We start from the raw sequence: 21,921 nt of genomic DNA, 5'->3' as shown, positions 1-21,921 counted from the left end.
TTATGTTATTTCATAAAGCAAAGGAATTTTGCAGATGTAATGTAGGTTCCTAATCAGTTGTCTTTGAGTTAATCAAAAGGGAGGTTACATGGGCGGTCCTGACCTACTGAAGGGAGCCCTTAAAAGAGGTAAGAAGCAGCAGCAGATACTCTCCTGGTAGCCTTAACCAAGTAAGTTGCCATGTTGTGAGAGAAGGGGGCCATGGGTTAAAAACCTGAGGGCAGCTTCTAGGAACTGAGAGCAGTCTCTGGCCAACAGCTAGCATGAAAACAGGTATCTCAGACATCTGACCAAGAACCAGTGAGCTGGCAAGAGGGTATTGATCTTCAAATAAGATGATAGCCTCAGCTAACACCTTAATCACATCCTGGAGAGATGAGAGCAGAGGAACAGTTGATCTGTACTTGGAATTCTAACTCACAGAAACTGAGAGGTAATAAATGGTGTTGTTATAAGCGGTCAGGTTTGTGGTGCTCTGTTAGGCAGCAATAGCGAACTAATACATCAGTAGAGAGCCAAATAGCGTGGGAAAGCAGCAGCCTCCAGAAGCAGATATGCTGCAACAAAGGGTAAGGAGTGATGATCTGGGGAAAGAACACAGGCTGAAGGGAGAAGCAGCAATTGGAACAGGTTTGTGGGATGTTTTCTTGGAGACTCATACAGATATTTAAGAAACCCAAGTAGATTTTGTATTTTATGCAATTATATCAGAGAGAGAATCAGACTCATTTGTTCATTGAGGAAAAGTTTGGTATCTGAGTTTTGGAGAACTTGGTGATTTCCATGTCATATTTTATGTGCCTGGCATTATACTCAGAGCTGGATGTTCACTGGTGAGCAAGACAGACAATTTTTCTGCCCTCCTAGACTCACAAAGTAGTGGAGAACACAGTTTATTAACTAAGCACTTACAATAGACCATAAGTGCTGTGACAGAAAAAGGGCAGGATAGTATAGGAGTATGTAGCAGTGGCACAGAATTTAGGGATCCAAGGACCCTTGTTAGAAGAGTAGATACATCACCTGATCCTTACAGAGGAACTGGAGATGGCCAGGTGAATTGGGGATGGTGGCACTGTCTCCTTGAAAGAAGAAATAGCATGGCCAAAAATAGAGGAGCAAGGGGCAGCATCTTTTGAGGAACTGAAGGTGGTTCAATACTGTATGGTGGGAGTAGAGAGCAAGGGAAGGGAGGGTGGAGTGGCTAGAGGCTGGCGAGATAAACTGGACATAGGTCATGGATATTGTGATAAACCTTATCAAAGGGTTTAACTTTTTACTCACAGCAAGGGAAGCCACTGAAGAATTTTAAGTGACGATGGGCATAAAACATCTTGTAATTAAAAAAATATATCATTTGGATTGTAATGCAGAGAATGAATTGGAGCAGGACATGGCTAGAGGTAAGAGGACTAAAAATGATGAGTTTCTAAAGTCCTTTCAAGGTAAAGCTAAGAAAAAACAAAATAGAGCATGTTGTCATGGCAGTGATTCAGTACTGATTTTTATTTTAAGGTAACTTTTAGTGTAGACAACTCTCTGTCTTAGTTGGTTCAAGCATTCTGATACTGCCTCCTAGCCCAAGATCAAGTTGTGGCTGAAGCCTTCCTCAGTAGCTTTTAAGCACATGTTCTCTTCCTAATATAATTAAGCAGGTCCTTGTATGTATGACAATGGATGGTGTATGACTTCTTCAGGAGTTTGGTCCTGACTTGTCTTGTCTTGATATGGAGCCAGAATTCCAGTTGCAGTATATTCTGAAATGCACTACTTTTTTTTTTTTTGCGGTATGCGGGCCTCTGACTGTTGCGGCCTCTCCCGTTGCGGAGCACAGGCTCTGAATGCGCAGGCCCAGTGGCCATGGCTCACGGGCCCAGCTGCTCTGCGGCATGTGGGATCTTCCCAGACCAGAGCACGAAGCTGTGTCCCCTGCATCGGCAGGCGGACTCTCAACCACTGCGCCACCAGGGAAGCCCTGCACTACTTTTATTTAGGATTAGCTCATTAGAAGCAAAGAAGAGCAAAGGGCCACCCTGCTGTTACTTTGTGAGCATCCATCCTCTTTCTTACCAACAGTGTAGATTAATGCTTACTCTCAAACCTTTGGAACTCTTTAATCATTTTTATTCTTCAGAGTGTTCCAAATGGAAAACAAGCACTGTCCAGTCCCATCAGTTGTAATATGGATGAAGAATCAGGGTTTGTTAGGGAAAACACAGGTATAATTTTACTTTAAAAGTTTCTATAACAAAAATTACATTAACAAATACATAATTCAACTTCACGGTAGAAGGCTGGATTAGAACTGGAACGCCAAAATGTAACTGAATTGAAAAAAAAATTTGATTTATTAAAAGTAATTGATTGGAGTGATCCAGGAGAAAGATTTTGAAGCTGAGTTGACACTCCTTGGGAAAGATGGTTGTGAGCAATTAGTGATGTATGCCTGGGCTATATTCTTTCTTCAGCAGCCTTCTAGATCTGAATTCTATGCTCTCTATCTGGATAAGAACAGATCTATGCAACTGAGACAAAGTTGAGGGTTACATGATTTGCATTATTCAAGGCAAAAATTCCACTTTTTTCAAATTCATAGTGTTTACACTTGTGCAGTTGGAGAATAATTTCTTACTGGAGCAGGAAGGTCCTGGTCAGGAGAAATTTGCTGATGTCACTTACATAAAATGTTGATGAATCATAAGAGTCCAGTGTTAAGTACATAGGACTTGCCTTATACATATCCTGATTGTGTCATTGTGTGTCTAATCCTTATCATTTGACTTAGATGAGATTATTCTAGGAATTCCATATTAAACCAGAATATATATGTTTTCACTTTACCAGAGAGTCTTACGTTGGGAAAGATAGTAAAGAAACATTTTGTAGCAAAGAATCATTCTGTATACCAACATGTAGGACTAACTCATGGTCTCTTCTGATTCAGGGTTTTTAGCTATGCTCTTTTCCCTGCGTGGGATGCCCTTGAACTTATTTGGATTCCCTCCTCCCTTTTTTCCTTCCTCCTTCCTTTCCTCCTGTCTTCCCTTTCACAGTTGTTCAAAAGTGATTTCCTCAGAGAGGCCGTCTCTCACCTTGAAGACTAGATCAGGTCTTCCTGCTCACGTTTTCATTGCTCTATTTACTGTTCTTTCATAACACTCACTGTAGTTTGTAATCATATTCTTTTGTGATTATTTGGTTAAGGTCTGTCTTCGCCACCAAACTGTAACTGTCATGAGATTGAGTTTATGTTTGGTTTGCTTATACTTTATGCTCGGAGCTCAGGCACATCTATGTGGCTGGAACAGAGGAGGAACTCAATAAATATTGAATAAATAAAAATTATACATAATTTTAATATAGTAAAACAAGGGCAAATAAAGGTTATACCAATACTAGAGAAGACTTTACCAGGGGTTTAAAATTTGAGCTATAAAGGTTATACCAATACTAGAGAAGACTTTACCAGGGGTTTAAAATTTGAGCTATCTTCAGGGACGCGTACAAGCTAACTGTGGGAGGGAGAGGAGGAGGCAAGACCTGCATGTTGGCAGAGACACCACATGTAGCAGAAGAAGAGGAGTAGTAGTCGTGTGGCTGACGTACCGAGGGCGTGGAGGGACGAGGCTGGAGTGGCCTGCAGGTCCGTTAATGAAGGCCTTGTGATTCCCTTGTTTCGGTATTATCTTCCAGAAGGTTATGGGGAATGGTTGATGAATTTTAAGCAGAGCCTATATGATCATATTTGTGCTTTAGAAAATTCATGGATTTGAAGGAATGAGCCTGGCATTTGGGACCACAGTTAGAAAAACATTGCAGCCTTTCAGGCCAGAGATGAAAACAGCATTAACTAAAAACATGAAGTAGAACTAGAGAAAAGGAGATAAAATTGAGAAATATTTCACAGGCACAATCTACAGGATGTGGTGGCTGATGGGATGGAAATGGGGAACTGTGTGCAACAGACACACACTATCGCTGGGGCAGCCTGCCCTGGGTTCAGCCCTGAGGAGGGTGGTGGTTAGGTGTTAGGAAAAGCTGGGCAGGGGAGGGTTAGGACACTGCATTAGTATCCTTTTACATTCTGTAAATGCTTATCACTCCTTTTTGTTTATTTTCATGTGGCTTTGAGGCATGAAAGAAAAGTCACAAAATTAAGCAAGGAAGGTTTTTGATTGGGAGTAAAGCACTAAAAATAAATTTTACTTAGGCCTTTTAATTTTGACCAGGGCTTTTCCATTGTCGGGGAAGAATATTTAATCAGAGATACAGGCAGTTTCTCTGGCTGTGGTTTTCTCTGACTACAAATTCTCTGAGGAGAATGAATAAATTATGGAAAATAATTGAGATGTGAGGTTATATGCTAAGTTGCATAAAAGGCTGAGAGGCCCTAGTAGGATGGATGGGAATGATGTGTTTTTGACTTTGGCACATGTATTTGTATTAGAACAACATGTCATTCTAAGTATTGAGAATTTGGTGGATGATTTATTGTATTTTAAATATCACATGAGACCTAAAATAGTGCTAAGAGACTCTATAAATGATTGACTTTTGTTTTATCCCTGTTCATGGAAGACTTAAATATCATGATTCCAATTTGAAATAAGAGGTACAACAAATTGACTAAATTTGTCGATTCCAAAGTCTGCAGAGAGTCCTAGTCCTTGGAATGTAAAAGTTAAGAAAATTTTGGATCTGACAGGGTAACTGCAATTTCTTCCCTTGTGCTACAGGCACAGCATGTACCTTCTAATAGCCGTCCTTCATTTCTGATTCAAATCCTTCAAATTGATATAAAAGAATTTAATGGGCTTTTAAAGGAGCATCCCCCTTAAAACAAGCTCTCTAATGAGTAACAAAGCTAGCTTACTATTTAAAAGAAAGCAGATTTTCCCGAGACTTGAAAGACCTGAATTATTTCCTCAGCTCTCCGGGGACAAGGAATATAAAACCTTGCACTCTCTCTCTGAGCTTTGTATGTCATTACTGGTGTACAAAATCTGGTTAATCATCCTCCCACTGGCATCCCTTGTGGGAAGGTTGTGCAGACAGATGTTATCATATCTGAAAAATGCTGTAAAAGAAAACCTCTTCATGAATATAAAGGATTAATGCTGCTGCCTTGGCCCTAAATGCTCTAATTTCATACTGTTGGATACAATATGATTTCAGAACATTCTTTCTCCAATGCTTGAAAACATCTTTCTCAAGATTTCAAGCAAGGGAGACTTGTTCCTGAAATGGTTTTATGAGTGTAGGTGTCATGGCACCCTCTGCAAAGAGGTGAAGGCGTGCTGATGTTGAAGCAGTCATTGTGATTTAGAGTGAGAAGGCTGTGCCGGTGCCTGCCCAAGTATCTGGCACTTAGAGGCAAGAATTTACGTCTACTACCAGAGCAGATGCTGACTGACTCTGCCCATAATGATACATCCATAAACCAGCTGTGCTCAGCTTTGAACTAAGCCATCTGACCGTTGAAGCATCCCTGTCTTGAATTCATATCCAAGGAATATCAAACCTTTAGGACAATGACAAATTGAAGTGGACCTTCTTGGGATTAACTGATGCTGGCTTGTCAGGCAGCTATAAGCATTGTTGTAGAAGGTTGGCAATAATCAGTCCTTCTAATGGTAAGTGAAAGCATTTAATTGGATACTGAGATGTGATTGGGATGAAATGTCAAGGGGAAAGTGAGAAATTCAAGGTTGTCTTATTTTAAAAGAGACATATGCTGGAAAGATCTGTGGTTTAGCATTCTGGATTTGGCATTAAAGAGGATTTTCAGGGCTTGATAGTTTTAGCCATGGTCCCCAAACTATATCAAATTTAATTACCTCCTTTTCTTGGCTGGACTAAGAGAGATACTTGAACAAATAGAAACTTGCTGTGGGGAACATTAAAGTTATGGTTATTTAAGTTTATTGGAATATGAATCATTGGACAAAATTGAAAAAAGAAAATTTTAGCATGATATACATTATATTAAAAAGCAAATACAAGTAATTATTATTATTATTATTTGTATATTTAGCCTAATGTGTAAGAAATTTAAAATGGCACTTTTATCTTTAAAATCAGTGAATAAAGTGTTCTAGGGTTTTTTTGTTTTGTTTTGTTTTGTTTTAAACATCTTTATTGGAGTATAATTGCTTTACAATGGTGTGTTAGTTTCTGCTTTACAACAAAATGAATCAGTTATATATATACATATGTTCCCATACCTCTTCCCTCTTGCGTCTCCCTCCCTCCCACCCTCCCTATCCCACCCCTCCAGGCAGTCACAAAGCACCGAGCTGATCTCCCTGTGCCATGCAGCTGCTTCCCACTAGCTATCTACCTTACGTTTGGTGGTGTATATATGTCCATGCCTCTCTCTCGCTTTGTCACAGCTTACCCTTCCCCCTCCCCATATCCTCAAGTCCATTCTCTAGTAGGTCTGTGTCTTTATTCCTGTCTTACCCTTAGGTTCTTCATGACATTTTTTTTTCCCTTAAGTTCCATATATATGTGTTAGCATACGGTATTTGTCTCTCTCTTTCTGACTTACTTCACTCTCTATGACAGACTCTAGGTCTATCCACCTCATTACAAATAGCTCAATTTCGTTTCTTTTTATGGCTGAGTAATATTCCATTGTATATATGTGCCACATCTTCTTTATCCATTCATCCAATCATGGACGCTTAGGTTGTTTCCATCTCCGGGCTATTGTAAATAGAGCTGCAATGAACATTTTGGTACATAACTCTTTTTGAATTTTGGTTTCCTCAGGGTATATGCCCAGTAGTGGGATTGCTGGGTGTTCTAGCGTTTTTGATGGGCTGTTTATTAAATTGATATAGCTAGTTAGTCTCACAACACTTCAAGTATCATACATTTCCATTAAGGTCATCTTCAAACTACTGCACTTATTTCTAACTAATGGCACGTTCACAGATCTTTCATTATGGGGAAGCTGTTACAATATGAAAATAGAATTTTTTTTTACTTTAATAGCAAACACTGAGAGAGTTGCATTCTTATGCCTATAGTACTGCTTAAGTTGGTTGTGATAAAAGAGAAAGTTTTTTCATTTGTACCTGATTTTATAGCACCATTAGTATTATGTTACATTTGGGTACAGAGCAGTGATTCTTGGGTGCTGCAGGGAAAAAAGTCACTAATAAAGTGTTCAATGATGGTGTCAGAGATTACTAAGTAACCAAAAGCAAATTATTAATTTTTCATTCTAGAAATTCAGGGCTCAGGAGGACCACCAAATAGATAAAGAACTCATGGCAATCTTTGAGTGGGTGATGGAGATACAGACTGATGCCCTAAATCATCCTCTCTTCCTGTACAGGGAAAATTCCCCTCACATAGAATGGTGAAAAGATGGAGGTCTCTGGGATGAAGAGAGCTGGATTTCTGCTTCAGCTCTATCTTTCACAGCTGCTCCCCTGGATAAGTGACTTTGTTTTCTGTAAAATAAGGCTAGTCTTACCTTTCTCTCAAGGTCATTGTAAACATTGATTAAGGCAGCTTTTCATGGATTAAGACAGTCAGTATAGATCTGACATATAGTATTTGCTAAATAAATGAGACTTCCTTTCTCTTTCATTTCCCCTTCCAGCCTTAGTATGTAAGGACCATCTTTAACCCAACTCCCTCCTCCTATCCCCAAGTGTGGCTGTCAGTTGCTTGGTCATGAGCTCTTTTTGAGTTATTTTTGAGCTCAGGCTTAGTGACATTGAGCTGGGCTCCGAGATTGGCCTTTTTTAAATTGAAAAAATTTTTTTAGTTTTTCTATAATTTGTTCTGTTATAGACCCAAAATGTACTAGTTATGTAATTATTACAGTGATTATAATAGTTGGGTTTGTTTTTTCCCCAAATACCAGACCCAAAGTTACAGAGGACTTTGTTTTAGGTTTGACAGACCTCCCATAGCCAATAGCCAATTAAATGGCAGATGAACAGCATGAAAACATGATGACATAGACCTTTCTCAAACTAGCTTCTTAAGATAATACTCAGAACGGTTCATTCACATTAATAGTTTGTGTTCCTTGGTCTAGAATAGTTCCAACCACAACATTAATAACAAAATCAGAGTCCATTTCTACAGAGGAGCAAGATTAGAATGACATTCCTCTGTGAATTCTGATAGTTGCACTTTGCATAAGCTGGTTTTAGTTCTTTGGTTGATTAACATTTATAGCAAAATTATTTCAGAATAAATTTTTTCTTGAATAAATCTAAGTGTGAGATGGTTTATAGTAGTATTTGAATGTAGTAGATATGCAAATGGTTGTAGATCAAAGCTAGTCTAAGTAATATTGGAAAGAATATTTTTTATAAATAAACCTGAATGCTAAATTCTGGTATATTTATAATTGGATATTGTGGCTACATTTGAGTTTTGGAAAGTTTCTGAAGAGTTGAAGTCACGAGAAATTAACTTTCAGAGGTCAAGATATGAGATCAATATTCTGCAAGTTCCGTAAAAAGAACTTTATATCAATAAATAATGTTTCAGTATTTTTACTTCAACTTTTGCTGCCTTTTGCAAGCTGGAAGCTAGCAATTCTAAAATAACACATTTTAGCCTATACTAGCAATTATTATCTTTGCTTTGGCAATAAATACCTTCCTAAATGTCTGTATTTTATTTACTGAAAACTCAACAAATGGTATCCTGGAAGGGAGAATTTTCAGGATGCTATTGTGGGTCGCAGCATGAGATTTTATATTATTACATAGTACCATGTAAAGACTTTCTCCTGAGAAGGAAGGAGCTTTAATTACTTCATTAGTTGCATAAGAGAGTCATAGGTCTGAAGCATAAATTGATTCTGATTCACCAAGGATATTATTAAGCTGTCAAAATCTGTCAATATGGAGTGTGACAACAACATGTAAAATACCATTAAAGGGTCATTAACAAGGTCTTCAAGCTCATGCTTAGCATTTTCTCTGAGTTCCTAATGGAACTTTTCTCAAAACAGGATTTAAGTCAGATGTCTCATAAACTTTAATGCTGTTAAAAGTTTGCTATTGTAAGAAAGTGTGTCTTTTTTTGAGTTTTTTAGTTCCTATGTCAGCCAAAATGGAACAGCAGTTAAGTACCAACCACAGAAGTTTTGAAATCTTGAGATTTACACCCATTATTTTTTAAATCTGGTAAGCTCTGAAGATGGGCTGCAGTTGGTACATACTGGTTTGTATGTAGAGACTGAAAACATTCCTTTGCCAACAACAGTCATTGAATTTTTGCCATTACTTTGATAGATTTTTTTTTTTTGTAGAAGAAAAGGAAGTACAGTTTGTAATGAAAATTTATTTTTTTTCATTACACTGTCAATTACTGAGATCTGTATTTGCAAATGAGTGTCCATCAAGAAAGTTAGCTCAATATTCTTTTCCTTTCTGTAGAAATATCTGACAACCACAAAAAAAAAGAAGTGAGTCATTACCATTTTTCTTACTGCCATGAATATAACTCAAAATGCCAAATTGATTGAGTCTCAGCATTGTAAGTGATGGCAGCTATGATGCAAATAACTTAGTTCTTCATTTAAATGGCAGACAGGTAGAGATTAGAGCTATTCTATCATTTTAATGAACACTAAGAAAAAGTTATCTATGATGCATGGAATAATAAGTCGCATTCTTTGAAAACAATACTAATAGTTGGAGCTGTCAAAAAACTTTATGAAACTTTGAATAACTAAACAAAATTTCATATACTTGTTCCTAGCATTTAAAAAAAGATAACTAAGATATAGATTGGAAAAAAAATAAACACCTGATGAGAATACATTGACCCGGGATGATCCAGATGGAATAGGCCCAGATATAATTTATTTGATAAGATTCTGGGAGTTGAGACCATATTCTCCTGATAGAAGGAGAAATTGGGAGGATATATACAATTGTCAAGTAAGGATTAATTATATGAGTGCTGAGTCAAATAAAAGAGTGGAAATTGTATGATAACCTTGAAAATCAGAGTGAGCTAAGCTGGGAAGGTAAGAGAGCTGTATACAAGAGTAATAATAGGAGGAGATTTAGAGCAATTAATAAGATATTATATAATGGCATAAAAATTTAGGTGTGATTTAATTTTTGAACATAAAAACAGAGCATGATTCCTATCCTGAATGGTGTCTAATAAGAAATTAATTAATTGATTTAATAAGACTGTACTGATGTCATGACCACTGATGTTTAGTTAGAAGCTGATTGCTGATTATGCCAATTTCATACCTGGGAAGTTTCCAAGGGGATGCTCATACCTTTTGAAACATTTTCACTTTGAGAGTGATAATAATTATTTGCTGGCAGACTAAAAAGAAACTGGGGTAATAAAATAAAAATCTCTCTCTGCTCTGAGAAGAAATGAGAGACCTTTAGCACTGAATGTTTATCATTAGGGGCTAAGGTAGCCCATGTAAAATTTGAGAGAAGGCGTTATCAAAACTTTTTCATGTGCTGTTGATTATTAGAAGGGCTTGCCTTGGCTGATCACAGGCTGCGGGGATGATATTAAAACTATTCAACAACTTGTGCAATATGCTTACCAACAACTAGAGTAATGCCCACTGTAGACAACCACTGTGGTCCACTGATGTTTCCAGACTGAAAATCAGTACCTCATGGCTGGCCCAGTATGTTTTAGGGTGTGGTCTGGACCAAACATAGGCTCCATTCTAGGTGAGTGAGTATAAATTAAATGTTGGTTTCCTATCACTAAAAAGGTGAACATCACTTAATGTCATACCTATATTAAGACAACAGTATGTCCACCTGCTTACCAGTGTCTGAAAGTGCTTGAATATGTGATAATTTCTGAGATGATGCTTATGAGGCAACATAAAAGACAGTGGCTAGCACAGAGCCTGCTTAATATCACTTAACATCACGTGTTTTCATGCAATAAACAGGAGTGTAGGCAATATGCTCCATTTTGTCAATTAAATTATTTTGTTAGTTGGATTATTTTTGCCAAAATTTTGAACATGTAACAAGTCAAATCAAATGAAATCTACCATGAATTTGTACCTTCCTGTCCTTAAACTAGTAAACTTGAGAAGATGTCATTCTTATTTTGTATCAGTAAAAGAAGGGATATTTGTATATATAGTTTATTTAGTTTATTTGGGTTAATATACTTTATTTGGATATAGTTCATTTGGGTTAATGATATTTCAAAAATAAAACTTAAAAAATTTTGAGGAATGGGAATAAGAAGCAGTTTCTCATGGAAAGGAGGAGGGACAGAAGAAAATAACAATAGACAACATCCATGAAACTAATGAACCTGAAAGATGGTAATTATTATGGAGAAAAAGTTTGAGTTCTCAAAAGTCAAAGTTTTGGAAAATGACATCTACAGAGTATCTGGGATTTATTCCTTTGAACCAATGATTCAACTTGTCAAATTCTCTGTTTTGAAGTCCATTAAGGTCTCTCAGAAATATTCTTATAGGTTATTACGGACTGTTTTGGAGAGTTTCTCTCCTTTAAATTTGTTTCTCTTCACTTCCAAAATATTGGGCACTTTTTAAACTCATTACACACTTGTGGTCACTGACCTATTTATTGCCCAAGCACGGATGTGCTTTGGCCTCCACAGACACTGTTCACTCTGGGGACCTTGAGGGATCCAGAGGTATGACAAAGGCCCACAGGGGCCGATGTGGTGGGGGCAGTTCAGGGAGCGTGTGTGGTTTACATCATCTAAGAACATACATTTCTTGTTATAAATAGAATGATGAGACATTTCATTTGTGTTGTAAATCACAGTTTCAGATGAGCTAGTTCAGATGTCACCTTTGTGAAGGCTTTATTTTTTCCTTGTTTAGGTTACTCCAATAATTTACACATACCATTTTAATGGTATTTTTTTCCATTTTACTCTATTCATATGTATCTTCTCCTCCACTGGGCTATAGTAAAAGGGCACAAGACATCTTTTAGTCATTTTTATATCTCCATATCTAGTATGGTACTTAGTATAATGGTACCTTATAACATTTTGTTTGTTGTTTAGAATAATGAACATAAGCTTTGCAATAGATAGAGCTGTTTTTCATAGGCTCTCTTGCCCACTTAAACATTAATGATTGTGACCACCTACAGGGGTGGGATAGGGAGGGTGGGAGGGAGATGCAAGAGGGAGGAGATTTGGGGATATATGTGTACGTATAGCTGATTCACTTTGTTTACAGCAGAAACTAACACAACAATGTATAGCGATTATACTCCAATAAAGATGTTAAAAAAATACAAAACATTAATGAAACTTCACATTTTTTTTTAATGGTAATTCTTTGTATTGCTTTATTGTACAATTGCAATGCCCCCTTACCATCTTCTGGAATCTTCTTCCAAGTTGTGCTCACTTTAGACACGCTGGAAAAGTAAATGATTATAAAGCAAACAATTAAAGCACCACAAAGAACCAAGATTATATTACAGAAACATTAACAGTGCAAAAAAGAAATTTCTATTAGCAGTGCTTCTCAAACCTGGCTATGCATTAGAATTGCCTGAGGCATGAATTTAAGATTTAAGGATGGCCCATGCCTAGTCACTTGGGTTTAATTGATCTAAAATGGGGGCCAGGGCTCTGTATTATTTTTAAAAGCTCACCATTAAGTAATTCTAAGTGGATCCAGGCTTAAGAACCACTACACTTAGTACTTCATTTTTTCACAATATCCTCAAATATCAAATAAGAAGCCCCACTGTATATATGGCACCATCTTGGTTATTTATTAACATTAGACAAGTTTCAAAGAACTTGAGGACACACTGCTATTAGTAGAAATCAATTTAAAAAATCCATTTTGTTAACAAAAATGTTGTGATGTCGATCATCTCTCAAGAAGCTGGCCAATAATAAAAATACTTACTTATGTCTGTTTTGCATCAGCTATATTTCATGGACCAGTGTAAAGTAACACAAAGAGTACCTCTAAAAACTTTTTCAGGGCTTCCCTGGACGCCTGCGCGTCCGGAGCCTGTGCTCCACAACGGGAGAGGCCACAACAGTGAGAGGCCCGCGTACTGCAAAAAAAAAAAAAAAAATTTTCAAAGAGCCGAAAATGAACCCAGTTGAGTTGGAGGCAATCTAATTCAATAGATTAGATAATCATCTTAATTCTCAGTTACCACATCCTAACAGGTTTTCTTTGCTGGAATGAGAAAGGGGAGTCAGTATAAGGTTTCTAAGAGACAGTAATAATCAGACCCATTTGTGGGTTTCTGTATTTTCATCACCGTCAAATTTACTGTCAAATTTGAAAATAGCCTAAAAAAAAGAAATTATTTTATACTTTCAAGTGTGACAAAAATCATAATGCCTATAGGACCTGTACACCAGACCTAGGCTGTTGTTTTACAGTTAAGACTAAAAGATGTAGCTTACCTATGAACAATTTCAGAAACAAAAGAACAAAGATCCCAATCTAACAGAAATAGTTTTCTAATAGCATACATATGAAATTTGAAATAACTGGATTAAATGCATACTCTAAAAATTATCTTTCTTTCCTCTTAGTGACACATAGGTAGTAAAATACCAGCAACCAGACAAAAGTCATCACCTCAATTAAACAATAGTGCAAGACTACCCTACTATGTCTTTGCACAGGCTCAGCGGCCATGGCTCACGGACCCAGTCGCTCCGCGGCATGTGGGATCTTCCCGGACCGGGGCACAAACCCGTGTCCCCTGCATCGGCAGGCGGACTCTCAACCACTGCGCCACCAGGGAAGCCCCCCTACTATGTCTTTGCATGAGCTGGTGGTGCTGAGCCACCCAACAAAAATTTTCATGGGTTACACTAATGAACTCAAAACAACAATACTTACTTGATTAAGTCCATATCACTGAGCTGTGTTAAAATATTTGCTAAGGGATGTCTGAGTCCCCTTCGAAAGAGTTCCCTGAAAACATCTACACACTTTAGGCCTGTTTTCCTGCCAATTATATTCCGTAGTCTAAAATTTCCACTGGATATAAATTCCCTCAGCTTCTCCCAATCTATTTTAGGATTTCGTTTACCATTTTTTTTTTTAACGTTGAACAAACCACTTTTTCAGAATGAAGAGCTGGCAGCAAGTTTTTCTTGGGATCTTGGTATGTGCTTTGCGTCCATAGCGGGCAAGATTGTGGACTGTCACTGAAATTTTCCACCAGGGGAAGGCTACTGTCTTCATGCTCATTGAAGCCACTTTGTTGGGAAAATGAAGAGTAGCCACTGTCTTCATAAGGTACACTGGTCTCCAGTTCTTCTATGTCATTTGAACTGTTAAGTGTCGTACATGTTGATTTTCCTTATTATGCCAGGGTTTGCTTTCAGTTTCAAGTTCTACAATGCTGGGGCTCACAGTCGGTGACCCAAAACCTGGTAACCTTTCATAGTCTTTTTTTTTTTTTTTCTAGATTAGCAACTTTATCTTTCTGTTTCTTTTTTTTTATTGGAGTATAATTGCTTTACAATGGTGTGTTAGTTTCTGCTTTATAACAAAGTGAATGAGTTATACGTATACATATGTTCCCATATCTCCTCCCTCTTGAGTCTCCCTCTCTCCCACCCTCCCTATCACACCTCTCCAGGCGGTCACAAGGCACCGAGCTGATCTCCCTGTGCTATGCGGCTGCTTCCCACTAGCTATCTACCTTACGTTTGGTAGTGTATATATGTCCATTCCTCTCTCTCGCTTTGTCACAGCTTACCCTTCACCCTCCCCATATCAAGTCCATTCTAGTAGGTCTATCTACTATCCAAGTCCTATCAAGTAGGTCTGTGTCTTTATTCCTGTCTTACCCCTAGGTTCTTCATGATATTTTTTTCCCTTAAATTCCATGTATATGTGTTAGCATACGGTATTTGTCTTTCTCTTTCCGACTTACTCCACTCTCTATGACAGACTCTAGGTCTATCCACCTCATTACAAATAGCTCAATTTCGTTTCTTTTTATGGCTGAGAAATATGCCATTGTATATATGTGGCACATCTTCTTTATCCATTCATCCGATGATGGACACTTAGGTTGTTTCCATCACCTGGCTATTGCAAATAGAGCTGCAATGAACATTTTGGTACATAACTCTTTGAATTATGGTTTCCTCAGGGTATATGCCCAGTAGTGGGATTGCTGGGTCATATGGTAGTTCTATTTGTAGTTTTTTAAGGAACCTCCATACTGTTCTCCACAGTGGCTTTATCAATTTACATTCCCACCAACAGAGCAAGAGGGTTCCCTTTTCTCCACACCCTCTCCAGCATTTATTGTTTCTAGATTTTTTGATGACCATTCTGACTGGTGTGAGATGATATCTCATTGTAGTTTTGATTTGCATTTCTCTAATGATTAATGATGTTGAGCATTCTTTCATGTGTTTGTGGGCAGTCTGTATGACTTCTTTGGAGATTGTCTCTTTACATCTTCTGTCCATTTTTGGATTGCGTTGTTTGTTTTTTGTTATTGAGCTATATGAGCTGCTTATAAATTTTAGAGATCAATCCTTTGTCAGTTGCTTCATTTGCAAATATTTTCTCCCATGCTGAAGGTTGTCTTTTGGTCTTGATTTTGGTTTCCTTTGCTGTGCAAAAGCTTTGAAGTTTCATTAGGTCCCATTTGTTTATTTTTGTTTTTATTTCCATTTCTCTAGGAGGTGGGTCAAAAAGGATCTTGCTGTGATTTATGTCATAGAGTGTTCTGCCTATGTTTTCCTCTAAGAGTTTGATAGTTTCTGGCCTTACATTTAGGTCTTTAATCCATTTTCAGCTTATTTTTGTGTATGATGTTAGGGAGTGATCTAATCTCATACTTTTACATGTACCTGTCCAGTTTTCCCAGCACCACTTATAGAAGAGGCTGTCCTTTCTCCACTGTACATTCCTGCCTCCTTTATCAAAGATAAGGTGACCGTATGCGTGTGGGTTTATCTCTGGGCTTTCTACCCTGTTCCATTGATCTTTCTGTTTTTGTGCCAGTACCATACTATCTTGATTACTGTAGCTTTGTAGTATAGTCTGAAGTCTGGGAGCCTGATTCCTCCAGCTCCATTTTTCTTTCTCAAGATTGCTTTGGCTACTCAGGGTCTTTTGTGTTTCCATACAAATTGTGAATTTTTTTGTTCTAGTTCTGTGAAAAATGCCAGTGGTAGTTTGACAGGGATTGCATTGCAACTGTAGATTGTTTTGGGTAGTAGAGTCATTTTCGCAATGTTGATTCTTCCAATCCAAGAACATGGTATATCTCTCCATCTATTTGTATCATGTTTAATTTCTTTCATCAGTGTCTTATAATTTTCTGCATACAGGTCTTTTGTCTCCTTAGGTAGGTTTATTCCTAGATATTTTATTCTTTTTTTTGCAATGGTAAATGGGAGTGTTTTCTTGATTTTACTTTCAGATTTTTCATCATTACTGTATAGTAATGCAAGAGATTTCTGTGCATTAATTTTGTTCTGCTACTTTACCAAATTCATTGATTAGCTCTAGTAGTTTTCTGGTAGCATCTTTAGGATTCTCTATGTATAGTATCATGTCATCTGCAAACAGTGACAGCTTTACTTCTTCTTTTCCGATTTGGATTCCTTTTATTTCCTTTTCTTCTCTGATTGCTGTGGCTAAAACTTCCAAAACTATGTTGAGTAAGAGTGGTGAGAGTGGGCAGCCTTGTCTTGTTCTTGATCTTAGTGGAAATGCTTTCAGTTTTTCACCATTGAGGACGATGTTGGCTGTGGGTTTGTCATATATGGCCTTTATTATGTTGAGGAAAGTTCCCTCTATGCCTACTTTCTGCGGGGCTTTTTATAACAAATTGGTGTTGAATTTTGTCGAAAGCTTTCTCTGCATCTATTGAGATGATCACATGGTTTTTCTCCTTCAATTTGTTAATATGGTTTATCACATTAATTGATTTGTGTATACTGAAGAATCCTTGCATTCCTGGAATAAACCCCACTTGATCATGGTGTATGATCCTTTTAATGTGCTGTTTGCTAGGATTTTGTTGAGGATTTTTGCATCTATGTTCATCAGTGATATTGGCCTGTAGTTTCCTTTCTTTGTGACATCCTTGTATGGGTTTGGTATCAGGGTGATGGTGGCCTCGTAGAATGAGTTTGTGAGTGTTCCTCCCTCTGCTATATTTTGGAAGAGTTTGAGAAGGATAAGTGTTAGCTCTTCTCTAAATGTTTGATAGAATTCGCCTGTGAAGCCATCTGCTCCTGGGCTTTTGTTTGTTGGAAGATTTTTAATCATAGTTTCAATTTCAGTGCTTGTGAATGGTCTGTTCATATTTTCTATTTCTTCCTGATTCAGTCTTGGCAGGTTGTGCATTTCTAAGAATTTGTCCATTTCTTCCAGGTTGTCTATTTTATTGGCATAGAGTTGCTTGTAGTAATCTCTCATGATCTTTTGTATTTCTGCAGTGTCAGTTGTTACTTCTCCTTTTTCATTTCTAATTCTATTGAGTCTTCTTCCTTTTTTTCTTGATGAGTCTGGCTAATGGTTTATCAATTTTGTTTATCTTCTCAAAGAACCAGCTTTTAGTTTTATTGATCTTTGCTATCGTTTCCTTCATTTCTTTTTCATTTATTTCTGATCTGATTTTTATGATTTCTTTCCTTCTGCTAACTTTGGGGTTCTGTTGTTCTTCTTTCTCTAATTGCTTTAGGTGCAAGGTTAGGTTGTTTATTCGAGATGTTTCCTGTTTCTTAAGGTAGGATTGTATTGCTATAAACTTCCTGCTTAGAACTGCTTTTGCTGCATCCCATAGATTTTGGGTCGTCATGTCTCCATTTTCATTTGTTTCTAGGTATTTTTTATTTCCTCTTTGATTTCTTCAGTGATCACTTCGTTATTAAGTAGTGTATTGTTTAGCCTCCATGTGTTTGTATTTTTTACAGATCTTTTCCTGTAATTGATATCTAGTCTCATAGCATTGTGGTCGGAGAAGATACTTGATACAATTTCAATTTTCTTAAATTTACCAAGGCTTGATTTGTGACCAAGATATGATCTATCCTGGAGAATGTTCCATGAGCACTTGAGAAAAATGTGTATTCTGTTGTCTTGGATGGAATGTCCTATAAATATCAATTAAGTCCATCTTGTTTAATGTATCATGTAAAGCTTGTGTTTCCTTATTTATTTTCATTTTGGATTATCTGTCCATTGGTGAAAGTGGGGTGTTAAAGTCCCCTACTATGAATGTGTTACTGTCGATTTCCCCTTTTATGGCTGTTAGTATTTGCCTTATGTATTGAGGTGCTCCTATGTTGGGTGCATAAATATTTACAATTGTTATATCTTCTTCTTGGATCGATCCCTTGATCATTATGTAGTGTCCTTCTTTGTCTTTTGTAATAGCCTTTATTTTAAAGTCTATTTTGTCTGATATAAGAATTGCTACTCCAGCTCTCTTTTGGTTTCCATTTGCATGAAATACCTTTTTCCATCCCCTTACTTTCAGTCTGTATGTGTCTCTAGGTCTGAAGTGGGTCTCTTGTAGACAGCAAATATATGGGTCCTGTTTATGTATCCATTCAGCCAATCTGTGTCTTTTGGTTGGAGCATTTAGTCCATTTACATTTAAGGTAGTTATCAATAGTTATGTTTCTATTCCCATTTTCTTAATTTTTTGGTGTTTGTTATTATAGGTCTTTTCCTTCTCTTGTGTTTCTTGCCTAGAGAAGATCCTTTAGCAGTTGTTGTAAAGCTGGTTTGGTGGTGCTGAACTCTCTCAGCTTTTGCTTGTCTGTAAAGGTTTTAATTTCTCCATCAAATCTGAATGAGATCCCTGCTGGGTAGAGTAATCTTGGTTGTAGGTTTTTTCTCCTTCATCACTTTAAATATGTCCTGCCACTCCCTTCTGGCTTGCAGAGTTTCTGCTGAAAGATCAGCTGTTAACCTTATGGGGATGCCCTTGTGTGTTATTTGTTGTTTTTCCCTTGCTGCTTTTAATATGTTTTCTTTGTATTTAATTTTTGAGAGTTTGATTAATATGTGTCTTGGCGTATTTCTCCTTGGATTTTTCCTGTATGGGACTCTCTGTGCTTCCTGGACTTGATTAACTATTTCCTTTCCCATATTAGGGAAGTTTTCAACTATAATCTCTTCAAATATTTTCTCAGTCCCTTTCTTTTTCTCTTTTCTTCTGGAACCCCTATAATTTGAATGTTGGTGCGTTTAATGTTGTCCCAGAGGTCTCTGAGCCTGTCCTCAGTTCTTTTCATTCTTTTTTCTTTATTCTGCTCTGCAGTAGTTATTTCCACTACTTTATCTTCCAGGTCACTTACCTGTTCTTCTGCCTCAGTTATTCTGCTATTGATCCCATCTGGAGTATTTTTAATTTCATTTATTGTGTTGTTCATCATTGTTTGTTTCATCTTTAGGTCTTCTAGGTCCTTGTTAAATGTTTCTTGCATTTTGTCTATTGTATTTCCAACATTTTGGATCATGTTTACTATTATTATTCTGAATTCTTTTTCAGGTAGACTGCCTATTTCCTCTTCATTTGTTAGGTCTGGTGAGTTTTTATCTTGCTCTTTCATCTGCTGTGTGTTCTTCTGTCTTCTCAGTTGGCTTATGTTACTGTGTTTGGGGTCTCCTTTTTGCAGGCTGCAGGTTCGTACTTCCCGTTGTTTTTGGTGTCTGTCCTCAGTGGTGAAGGTTGGTTCAGTGGGTTGTGTAGGTTTCCTGGTGGAGAGGACTAGTGCCTGTGTTCTGGTGGATGAGGCTGGATGTTGTCTTTCTGGTGGGCAGGTCCACGTCTGGTGGTGTGTTTTGGGGTGTCTGTGGGCTTATGATTTTAGGCAGCCTCTCTGCTAATGGGTGGGGTTGTGTTCCTGTCTTGCTAGTTGTTTCGCATAGGGTGTCCAGCACTGTAGCTTGCTGGTCGTTGAGTGAAGCTGGGTATTGGTGTTGAGATGGAGATATTCGCCATTTGATATCATGTGGACCTGGGAGGTCTCTTGTGGACCAGTGTCCTTAAGTTGGCTGTCCCACGTCAGAGGCACAGCACTGACTCCTGGGTGCAGCACCAAGAGCCTTTCATTCACACAGCTCAGAATAAAAGGGAGAAAAAGTAGAAAGAAAGAATTAGTAGAAGAAAGAAAGAAAAAAGAAAGAAAGAAAGAAGGGAGGGAGAGAGGGAAGGAGGAAGGCAGGAAGGAAGGAGGGAAGGAAGGAAAAAAGCAAGAAAGAAGATAAAGTAAAATAAAATAAAGTAAGATAAAATATAATAAAGTTATTAAAATTAAAAAAATTATTAAGAAAAAAAACAAAAAAACAAAAAAACAACAAAAAACGGATGGATAGAGCCCTAAGACAAATGGTGGAAACAAAGCTATACAGACAAAATCTCACACAGAAGCATACACATACACACTCACAAAAACAGGAAAAGGGGAAAAAATCATAAATCTTGCTCTCAAAGTCCACCTCCTCAATTTGGGATGATCCGTTGTCTATTCATGTATTCCACAGTTGCAGGGTACATCAAGTTGACTGTGGAGCTTTAATCCGCTGCTTCTGAGGCTGCTGGGAGAGATTTCCCTTTCTCTTCTTTGTTCTCACAGCTCCCAGGGGCTCAGCTTTGGATTTGGCCCCGCCTCTGCGTGTAGGTCACCGGAGGGCAGGGCGTCTGTTCTTCGCTCAGACAGGACAGGGTTAAAGGAGCCGCTGATTCGGGGGCTCTGGCTCACTCAGGCCAGGGGGAGGGAGGAGCACGGGGTGCGGGGAGAGCCTGTGGCGGCAGAGGCCGGCGTGACGTTGCACCAGCCTGAGGCGCGCCGTGCGTTCTCCCGGGGGAGTTGTTCCTGGATCCCGGGACTCTGGCAGTGGCTGGCTGCACAGGCTTCCCGGAAGGGGAGTGTGGATAGTGACCTGTGCTCGCACACAGGCTTCTTGGTGGCGGCAGCAGCAGCCTTAGCATCTCATGCCCGTCTCTGGGGTCCGCGCTTTTAGCCGTGGCTCGCGCCCGTTTCTGGAGCTCCTTTAAGCAGCACTCTTAATCCCCTCTCCTCGCGCACCAGGAAACAAAGAAGCAAGAAAAAGTCTCTTGCCTCTTCGGCAGGTCCAGACTTTTCTCCGGACTGCCTGCCGGCTAGCCGTGACGCACTAACCTCCTGCAGGCTGTGTTCACGCCGCCAATCCCAGTCCTCTCCCGGCGCTCTGAACGAAGGCCGAGCCTCAACTTCCAGCCCCGCCCGCCCCGGCAGGTGAGCAGACAAGCCTCTCGGACTGGTGAGTGCCGGTCGGCCCTGATCCTCTGTGCGGGAATCTCTCCGCTTTGCCCTCCGCACCCCTGTTGCTGTGCTTTCTTCCGCGGCTCCGAAGCTTTCCCCCTCCGCCACCCGCAGTCTCCGTGCGCGAAGGGGCTTCCTAGTGTGTGGAAACTTTAACTTCTTCACAGCTCCCTCCCACTGGTGCAGGTCCTGTCCCTATTCTTTGTCTCTGTTTTTTCTTTTTTCTTTTGCCCTACCCAGGTACGTGGGGGGTTTCTTACCTTTTGGGAGGTTTGAGGTTTTCTGCCAGCATTCAGTAGGTGTTCTGTAGGAGTTGTTCCACGTGTAGATGTATTTCTGGTGTATCTGTGGGGAGGAAGGTGATCTCCGCGTCTTAATCTTCCGCCATCTTCCCGGAAGACCCTTTCATAGTCTTTAATGCAGTCTTTTTAAGAACCTTCCAAATATGAAGTAGTGTAGGAACCTTGTCTTCTGTCATCAAGCGTTACCGGTTTAATTCCAGAATGAACGTGGTAATAGTTAAAATCCCACTTCATTTTGACGCAGAAAGTGGGACTTTCTTCTTTATAACCGTCTGAGGGGCGAGGGCGCCGTAGCTGCAGTGGCAGGAACCGGAGGGCGCCGTGGGGAGCAGCTGCAGGGGCGCCGGCTCACGCCAGGGCA

The 21,921-nt window shown here is 38.8% G+C and overlaps 1 pseudogene; it reads right to left on the bottom strand.

The window, feature by feature from the left end:
- LOC114896567 overlaps positions 1–21,855 on the bottom strand; it is a 124,062-nt pseudogene extending 102,207 nt beyond the window's left edge.
- Between the last annotated feature and the right edge of the window lie 66 nt (positions 21,856–21,921).

Source organism: Monodon monoceros, unplaced genomic scaffold, assembly GCF_005190385.1.
Source record: "Monodon monoceros isolate NGI ecotype Baffin Bay Population unplaced genomic scaffold, NGI_Narwhal_1 Super_Scaffold_16, whole genome shotgun sequence".
NCBI classification, from domain to species: Eukaryota; Metazoa; Chordata; class Mammalia; order Artiodactyla; family Monodontidae; genus Monodon; species Monodon monoceros.
The sequence above is the reverse complement of the archived record's forward strand: the minus strand, read 5'-3'. Positions and strand labels throughout refer to the sequence as shown.